Genomic DNA, 9,333 nt, shown 5'->3' on the forward strand with positions numbered 1-9,333 from the left:
ATTTCATCGCAGTTCAACATCGGTTTTGCGGACCGGATTTCTATCCGTGCGGGTAAAAAGAAAAATGCAGTAATTTTTCTAGTGTCTCAGACTATGCCCCTACGCTGTTATTTACAATTTAAATAATAATGGTGCCATTTTAGAGCCGAAATGTGAAAAACAACCAAAAATTTGAAAAAGTGGCTATAAAAACATGTAAAATTTAGAGAGGCAAAATGTAATGATAGGAAGTGGCAGAATAGGCCAAATACAAACTAAACAAGATCAAAGCAAATTAAAATACTAAAAATGAAACAAGAAAAACATAAAACAAGAGAAGTAAAGTTCTTCGTAAAACAAAAGTTGCTCAAAATGATCTCCTAAAGAAGGAAAAAATAAAAATAATCGAAAAAAATTGGGGCAGTACAGGGTTAAAGTTCAAATTCAATTCAAAGCTTTTCCCCTAAAAACCCCTTTCATCAAACTATATACTATATACTATTCAATGCTAAACTTTCCACCACGACAGCAACAACAACAGCAAGCTCAAAGCCACGTTATCGCCACGCCAAAGTTTTCCGAAATTCCATGGCCCAGCGCAAGCCCACCCCAAACGGTAAGAAGAAGAGTTAGTCAACTCTCGGCGGTGAATGGTTGCGTGTCACCTGAAAATTTATGAAACTCAAAGGTTGTGTGCCGTCGTCGATCTTTTTTTTCCCACAGAGAAGGTTAAATTTTCCTCCCGCTCTCTCTCTCTCCCTCCCAAACTGCACCGCCAGAATGCACTTTTCCAGCAGGTTCTCTTCTCTTTTTTTTCCTCTTTCTTTTGCGTCTGGCGGTTTTGGCCGTGTCACATAGTTGCAAACCAAGAATGTCCCACAGGGCCTTTGGCGGCCAACTTTACCCGTGAGTGTGTGTGTGTGTGAGATTTTGTATTTGTGCCTTGGTTTTGGATGGCTGAAAGTTTGGCGTCACTAAGAAGCGGTGAAATGAGGAGAAAAAGAACCGTTTTACCTTAATACTTGAAACAATCCTTCGAAGCTTTGCAGGCCGCGGAGAGAGGGCTACTGTTGGCGCAACGGGCGTGGAATAAGGGGGGGGACGTGGGGAAGGAGGCCATAAATTATGCTGCGTCGGTGCACCTTTCAGGTCGATTTGGAGGTGGGTTTTTTGAGGGTGGAGGACACCAGAGGGATTTGCGAGTCAACAAAGGGTTTCTAAAGATGGATGCATTTCTTGGGCCATAGTTGGCTGAAGAAAGTTTAAAAGAGAGGGAAAATGCCTCAAGGGTGACATAAGAATTTTTTGTGAAGTATTTCATGATTTTTATTTGTCTATTTTTAAGTTTTGCTTATTCCTATAATTGATTTAACTAAAATATTTACAGTAGTATTGTGTGAGAACTTTTTCATAATTGCATAACACGAGCCTCAAATATTGAAATATTTAAAATAATTCCGTCGTTCTGAAGCATAATTAGATTAAGCTAAGAAAACTTACTGGTTTGACGTGGAATAGCTGTTTTCTATATTGAATCTTTATTCATACAGATTAGTGATTCTTTTTCAAAAAACCTTTAAACCTTTCAAAATTTTAGATAAATTGCTTCTGATAAGGTGAGAATGCATAAAAATTTTATTTCGAATGGCTTTTGATTTAAGTTGAAAGGAAATTTTCTAGTTAAGTCTTGCATAAATATTTGGGGTTGGGATACTCGAGTAATGGTGTTGTTTGGTGTTTTTTTTATTTCGAAAGGTGTAAAATGTACATACTTTTTATGATCGTTTTTAATGCTTTTTCATGTTAAGTTTTGTTATAGAACTTTTTATAGAAATAATCTTTTCATTAACTTTCTTTGGCAGAATTGCAACTTTTTTTTAATTCGGCCTTTTACCTAATTTTTTACTGTGCAAATTATACACAGCATAAAAAGGTAATAAAATACCAAGCACATTCTATGTGAGAAAAGTGTTAAATAATGCATGTGCATTTTTTTCAACACAAAAAAATAAACCTGGTAAATTTCGCCGAAAGTCATTTCGCAGAGTAGAAATTTGGTTTTTAATTTTTTAATTGAATTAAATGAATATATTACTAAATTTTTTGAAACGCTACTAATGTCGAAACTACTCTTGAAAAAACAGGTAAATAGTCCTTCTAAATTAACTACTCATGTAAGAACACAAAATAAGTAATTCGAAAAAGTTTTCAAATTCTAAAGTTCTCAAAATAGTAGTTTATGCAACAAGTTGCAAAAAGAGGATTTTTTCAGCACGAGTCGTACATTTATCCAACGAGGTTCACTGAGTTGGATAAATACGAAGAGTGCTGAAAAAATCAAGTTTTGCAACGAGTTCCATACAAAAATTTTTGCAATTCCAAAAAACACACACTGAGTGAAATTGTATGTCAAATTTTCATGTATTTTGTCAATAAATCGTTTAAATCAATAAAATGTTGAAAAGTGTTACTTTTCGAAACAAGTGCTGAAAAGTTCAACTTTTCAGCACCCATTTGAGTGCTGAAAAGTAGAACTTTTCAGTATTTATTTTGAAAAGTGTTGCTATTCGATTCTGTTATTTTTGGTACAGAAAAGTAGGCTATTTCGTCGTTCAAGAATGACAGGAAAAGTAAATAGTTTCACGACGGAATTGCAAAAAAATCTTTTTTGCAATTCCGTCGTGAAACTACGCACTTGTTTCGAAAAGTAACACTTTTCAACATTTTGTTGTGTTTTTTGGAATTGCAAAAAATGTTGTATGGAACTCGTTGCAAAACTTGATTTTTTCAGCACTCTTCGTATTTATCCAACTCGGTGAACCTCGTTGGATAAATGTACGACTCGTGCTGGAAAAATCCTCTTTTTGCAACTTGTTGCATAAACTACTATTTTCAAATTTTTATTTAATAAAGAGTCAAAATGAAAAGTAAGCATTGTAAATAAATTTGAGTATATTTTGTTTCTATATTTCACCGAAAAATATTATTAATTAATAATACCCTCCCAATTTTTCGTTCAGCCCAGTTTGCGAGCAGCATTCGCTGATGTTCTCAGTCCAGTTCTGAAACGAGTACTGTACAAACAAATGTTTTTGAAGTTTTTCGGGTAAGGCTTGTAGAATATAACAATCATTATTTTTCATTTCCTATTTTTGGCCGTTGCAAATATTTTCCAAAGTTTTTGTCGCTTGGTTTAAAAAATCAGGAAACAATTTTTTTTTTCAAAAACTTGATTTTTTTATGAAAATAGAAGTCTTATCAAGATCAGGTCTGCCCAACCTTTTTGGCTCAATTTTCACATTTAGAATCGTCAAAAAGACAATGGCTCTTTTATTTTGCGGTTTATTTGATGGAATATATTTTTCCAATTCGTTTTTATGTGAGTTTTAAATAAAAATCTAACGCGGCCCGCGAGCTGGTTGATTTTTGACTTAAAATGAAGGTAAAAACGACCTATACAGCAATTCCCCACGAAAACAGCATGGAAAAAAACAAAAGTGCTCGGATCGGGCTCAAAATTTTTCTGGGGGTTCCCTGGCCGAAATAATTAGACCCGTATTTTTTTGTTTGGCCATTAGGGTGACCTACGGCGTGTTATGGTACCAAAATTTTTGTATTTAAAAGACGCAACTTTTGGTACCCAGACATGTATAGGTCATCGCTGAAATTTTAAAGTTATCGCAGTTTTAGTGAAAAAAGTTGATTTTTTGCCGATTTCGTCATTTTCCGGTTTTTGCGCGCGGCGCGTCCAAAAACACGGATTTTATTTTCAAAAAATCATATCTCGGAATCCTGTTAATGAACTCTTCCCATTTTTTAGTATGTTATGTAAAAATGTCCGGGGAATCTGATAAAAATATTTCCAGACATAGGCTCTTTGGTCCAGACACCGTCAAAACGGCATTTTAAAGTTTCATTCGACCTTTTCATATGTTAGGCTACATTTTTGAAACTTCTTACTATTTTTCTTTGAAAGGCCAACTTATCACCTTTCATTTGTGTATAAGAAAATTGAAATCGGTTAAAATGGCGAGGAGTTATGATTTTTCGAAAAAAGTGGTTTTTGCGAAAATCGACGAAAATCGCCATTTTTCAGACCACCCTAATACGCCGTAGGTCACCCTAATGGCCAAACAAAAAAATACGGGTCTAATTATTTCGGCCAGGGAACCCCCAGAAAAATTTTGAGCCCGATCCGAGCACTTTTGTTTTTTTCCATGCTGTTTTCGTGGGGAATTGCTGATAATAATATTTTTTTCAAACTTTTGTCAAAGTTACGTCACTGATCATCTGAGAATCGTTTCCGTCAAATTAACTATGAAAAATTGACATTTGTGATTTTGACGTTCAAAACTGTCAAAAATTGAGCCATAAAGGTTGGGCAGGCCTGGTCTATATGATTTTTTTGGATTGATAATCATTTTAAATATGTTTGTGCTAGGTTGAAAATTTTTGATTTTTGTAAAATGAATTCCAATATACAGCACAACAAAAACTTGTTTCCTTTCACAAAAATATTTTATAAACTTATGATGGGAAAACAACTAAACAGCAGTTTAAAACACTTTTTGATAAAAGTTTTGAAACCGTGGCTTGTAATTTATTTAAAAAAAAACTGTGCGAATCGCTTATACTAATGGACTACCGTAAAACGGGGTGACTTTGATAGGTTTGAGATTGTTCCGCGAAATGAATAGTACAAATTAAAAAAAAAATGAAAAGTTTCAAAAGTTAGTCAACTATAATAACGAAAAAGTGGATGAAAAGCATTATTTCAAATTTCTAAAATTGTCATGATTTTCTCAATGAACATGACATTGAATCGGAAAACGGAATGCATTTTCAGATTCTTTGGACAATTTTCCACTAAGAGAAGGCAACATAAGGTTGTGAATAATTTGAAACACAATTTAAAAAACCTCCAAAATTATAGGAAGTGTTTGTTGAACAAGTTTTATGTAAAATCTGAAAACTTGTGATTCATGCTTTGAAATCAGTTTAAATTGATATATAATTAAATAATTTTATAAACAAAACTAGTTTTAATGAATTGCAGGAAAAAAATACATTTTTAAAATTTTACCTGAGTTTTAAATGCATTTTGTCAAAAAGCTTATAAGTTAAGTTAACTAAATATAAACATTGTTTTTTTTTCTTAAAAACTATATTAGTTACCTTATTGATGGTACATTTGACGTAAAAATGATATTTGTACACCTTAAATCCAATTTTTACAAAAAAAAATATAACTACCAAAGTCACCCCGGAATTCATACTAATTTTTCTAAACACTATTGAAAAAACTTTTTTTCAAAAATAGTGCATGGACTTTTGGTGGCCTACCCCAGTACATGTCAAAAAAATCTTGAGAAAAACCTTACCGGTTGAAAAATATTTCAAAAATAAATTGAAATCCTAACAAAGTCACCCCGGTTTATGGTACCCATTAGAATGTAATATTTCTCAGAATACTTTGAAATAATGCCTTTTTAAACACCTAGGCTTAAATAATTACTTTTCTGTTGTATGTTTGTTTATTTTTTTTTTGTTCGAATACATTTTCCAATATTTTATTAAATCTGAGACACAAGTTTACATTTTTGACCGGATTTGCAAGTTGAAAAATCGGTAATGTTAAGATCGGTAAATAACACAGTCCAACAAAAAATCAAATGTTTCTTGTCTCTGAGACGAGAATATGTGATCCTAGTAAATTTTTGCCTGTTGAATCCGAATCCGGGTCCAGAATTGCTCCAAATGGTCTCAATTTCGAGATACACCCGTTTGAAATGTTAGTTTAGGCCAAAATTAGCTACCTTCTTGACTATTTTACAAAAGAACTATTGAATAAACAAATAAACCAATACATGTATCTTAAAGTTCACGTTCTCCTCTTTCTGAAACACCCCTGGTTTTTAAAATTTGATTGTTTCTACGCATATTTATAGCCATTTGGACCATTTGGATTTGGACTGTGTAATCTGTCAAACGGATCCAAATTTTACCGAATGTCGGTTGTAAGATGTACAATAAAGAAATTCATAACCAAACTACGGAGAGTTTTTTACCGCATTCAGTAATTTTCAGTAGTTTTTTTGGCCACAAATATTAAATATGATAAAAAGATTTAATCATTACCAAAATGTGTTATGGAAAGAATTTTTAAACGCTGAGAAGGTTTACGTCTAAGCCGAATTTTGTTTTAAAATTATAAAATTCCAAAGTGCGTGTCATTGAACAAAGTAAATTTCAGGCAATTGTTACGACACCATCGGATCATGGTACACTATGGCTATTTTTGGTGGTTTTTATTCAATATAAACCAGGTTAGGATTCATCAGTTTCAAGTGGCCAACAAGAACATTAAAACACTTTTGAAGGGTCGCAACTATTTGTTTGGAATTAGAAGATTATTATTTTTAAATTTTTATCAGCAACTTTGCCCCCCTTGGTTGTCTGAGCAGGTAATTTCATAATTGAAAATTTTACACCCAAACTTGATAAGACATTATCAAATAATAATTATCAGTAGCGCTGCAATTCAATATTTCTACCTTGAGATGACATAGCTTTGCAGCAATAAATGAATTGGCTTGGGGTTACAAAAATTTCTACATGGACATCAGCCTTCAGGGTGTTCATCTTAGGATTGTAGTTTTTTGTTGACTTCATTAGCAAATAATTATAACCGGAGCTCTCAACACTATATCAGTCCCATCCAAACTTATTTGACTAATCCATCAGCGAACCGAAATCTCAGAAAGCAGCTTTCCACGTGGCTGAATAAATACCAGTCAGTCAGTTAGCCGACAGTGTCCCAGTACTGATAACACAGTTGAGCAGCTAGAGAAAAAAAAACATCGAAACATGGCAGATGTGCAAAAAGTCCCTGAAAATCTGTCCACGTGGACAGTCGCAGAAAAATCGCTGATGCGTGAGGAGTACTCAAAACTGAGCTGAAACTTGTTCCATTGGCACGGTTATATCTGTCGAACAGAGCAAACAGGTTTGTTTTAACTTTGCTTGACCCTTGGTTGCTGGTGTTGTGATCTTGTTGCATGATGTAGAACGATGAATGACGAATTTTAGCTAATTGTGAACTAAGGGTTACATGAAGCCAATTAGCCCTTTCCACTCTAATCGGTGCGCTACACGTGGAGACCAACTTTCGCAACCCAAAAGGGTAAAAATTATCACATTTCCGAGTAAAAACTGACGACTGTGACAAATTAATTTCCCCCGGGGGTATGATCCTGGCCAAACGTAACTAGCACAGCCGCACGCTGTAGGTTCGTCATAATTTTCACAACCTCAACGGCTAATCTCTTCCGCCAGGGCTTGAACGTTTTATTATCAGCTTGCTGTTGTCCACGAAGAACTTTTCTTCCGAGTCTCAGCTGACGGACGGTATCAGCAGGACCAGGACCAGTCCCGTGGATTAGAGGGCATAATTTTCACGTAATTTTTTTTTCCGGGAAAAACTCTTGAAAAGCTCCTCTCCATGACGATTTAAGCTTGGGCGGATTAAGTGGTCTCACTCGCGGGAAAGTGATGCCCTTGGGGTGGTAATGATGGTGAAAAACGCCTCTTTTTAGCTCGTCAAAGCTTAATTGGACGTAATTGAGCTGCGCGTTGATTGAAATCGGAAACTTTTTTAATCCTTGGGAAAGTTTGGGGGCTGGTTGGCATTCGTTAGATAACAATTAAATTCGTATTTTTTTTTGTCTTTTTTGAGAATTATTTTGGTTCAATTTTCTTAAATACATTTTTCTCTTTTCTTGTAATAAAACATCAAAATTTTTGTGCTAAAACGTAAAAGTTCATTCCATCGTCACAAAAAACGAAAGTTCGACCCATTTTAATCAACTTCATCTCTCACTTTCACCCAGCTTTCCCACCCTCCCAGGGACCCTAACCCACGGTGGTAGAAGGTGCTAAAGGACATCAGCAATGACCATCAGCGCGAGTGATAATGATTCTTTTCAACTGTCCCGCCAGCAGCAGCGAAATAGTTGAATTTAATTAGTTTTAATTTAGCTCGCGTGTCCCGGCTGCTCGAGCTGTTTACTTTATTACAAACTCACTTTTTCTTACTTTTCTTGCCTTTTTTTTTGCTCCTAGCTTCAATAAGGATACGATGGGTGATCGTTTTGTCCTTTGGTTGATGGGGGAAAAAGGACAATTCTCTTCCAGTTGTGCCACAATGTAGCTCTATTTTATTGGGACGATTCCGCTTGAACGATTGTATCAGCAAGAAAAGGAACATCGCTGAACCATTGGAGACTTAAATCGGTCAGCAACTTTAATTTTTAGGTCATTTATCAGGTGGTTCTAACTTGAAATGGATGAGAAAAATCTTTTAAATAATGTTTGTTTTTTTTTTTTCTATATTTTTAAATCGGCAAAATTTCAATGAATTGGAATGAGCTTACATTGATTCCAGTTTTTTTTAAGGTTATGAAATTATACATTTCGATTTCTCAAAATTTATATTTCGTCGCTTTTTACACAAAAAAAAACTTCTGTTCTGTCCACAAATTTGAATCCGTTTATTCTGACGTGATTAAATTTTCCCTACAAATACAAATTCAGTTGATCAATCCAGCGTTAGGGAAAAGTTTGAACGAACTTACGTTTATGCCCTTTATAACCGTTCAACGGCCGGAATGCATGCACTGACGGTAGGTCCAACAGCGAGTTTGTGGCTTACTGTTAGAACAATAGATTTGCATGTAGCTCTTGTTTAGGGATTGAATTTAGAGAAATTACCTTAATATTTATACTTTTCTAAGCCGTTCATCGGCTGGGATGCCTCGCACGAGGGGAATTCGATTTCTACGAGGACGATAGTATAAATGTGCGGGCGCAAAGATCAACAAATCTAGCCTAATCGTTACCTAATTATTGCGCTCGATCTACGGGGATCATATTAGCGTGGCGCACAATTTGTTCTGGGGTACAACGCGCAGTAGGGCTAGAATGGGGGTCAATAATATAAGTACCGCAGCGTGTACAACATATAGTATGCTTTTTCACCTGCGATCGTAAATTTAGGTCACTGGCATGCACAATATTCTACGATCTTAGTCCAGCTTTTAACAGTGCGTCCTCGGTGTAGTACTTTGTAGATGCAATAGAAGCTATTACAAAGGCCTACTCATTTCAAGTTCAAGATCACTTCTTATTCCTACTATTTCTCTTTTTTCGCTATTGCCGATGCGTTTGATAACGATCCCTCCGGTGGTACTGGGTGTGGCCGAACACTTTAGAGCTGCGTCGTATTTTTCTGGAACCTCGGGCGAAGAGTTCGGCGGTTTGTAGCGGAGGCTACGTCGCCAGATGACGTAACAACTT

At 35.2% G+C, this 9,333-nt stretch overlaps 1 long non-coding RNA gene across 1 annotated transcript; it reads right to left on the reverse strand.

The window, feature by feature from the left end:
- Positions 1 to 8,510: 8,510 nt before the first annotated feature.
- Positions 8,511 to 8,802, reverse strand: LOC119771198. Its single transcript, XR_005279078.1, has 3 exons — positions 8,749 to 8,802; positions 8,613 to 8,688; positions 8,511 to 8,553 (listed from the first exon to the last, which is right to left on the reverse strand). It is a non-coding gene; the product is annotated as an uncharacterized LOC119771198 (long non-coding RNA).
- Positions 8,803 to 9,333: the final 531 nt, after the last annotated feature.

Source organism: Culex quinquefasciatus, chromosome 1 (assembly GCF_015732765.1).
Source record: "Culex quinquefasciatus strain JHB chromosome 1, VPISU_Cqui_1.0_pri_paternal, whole genome shotgun sequence".
Classification (NCBI taxonomy): Eukaryota; Metazoa; Arthropoda; class Insecta; order Diptera; family Culicidae; genus Culex; species Culex quinquefasciatus.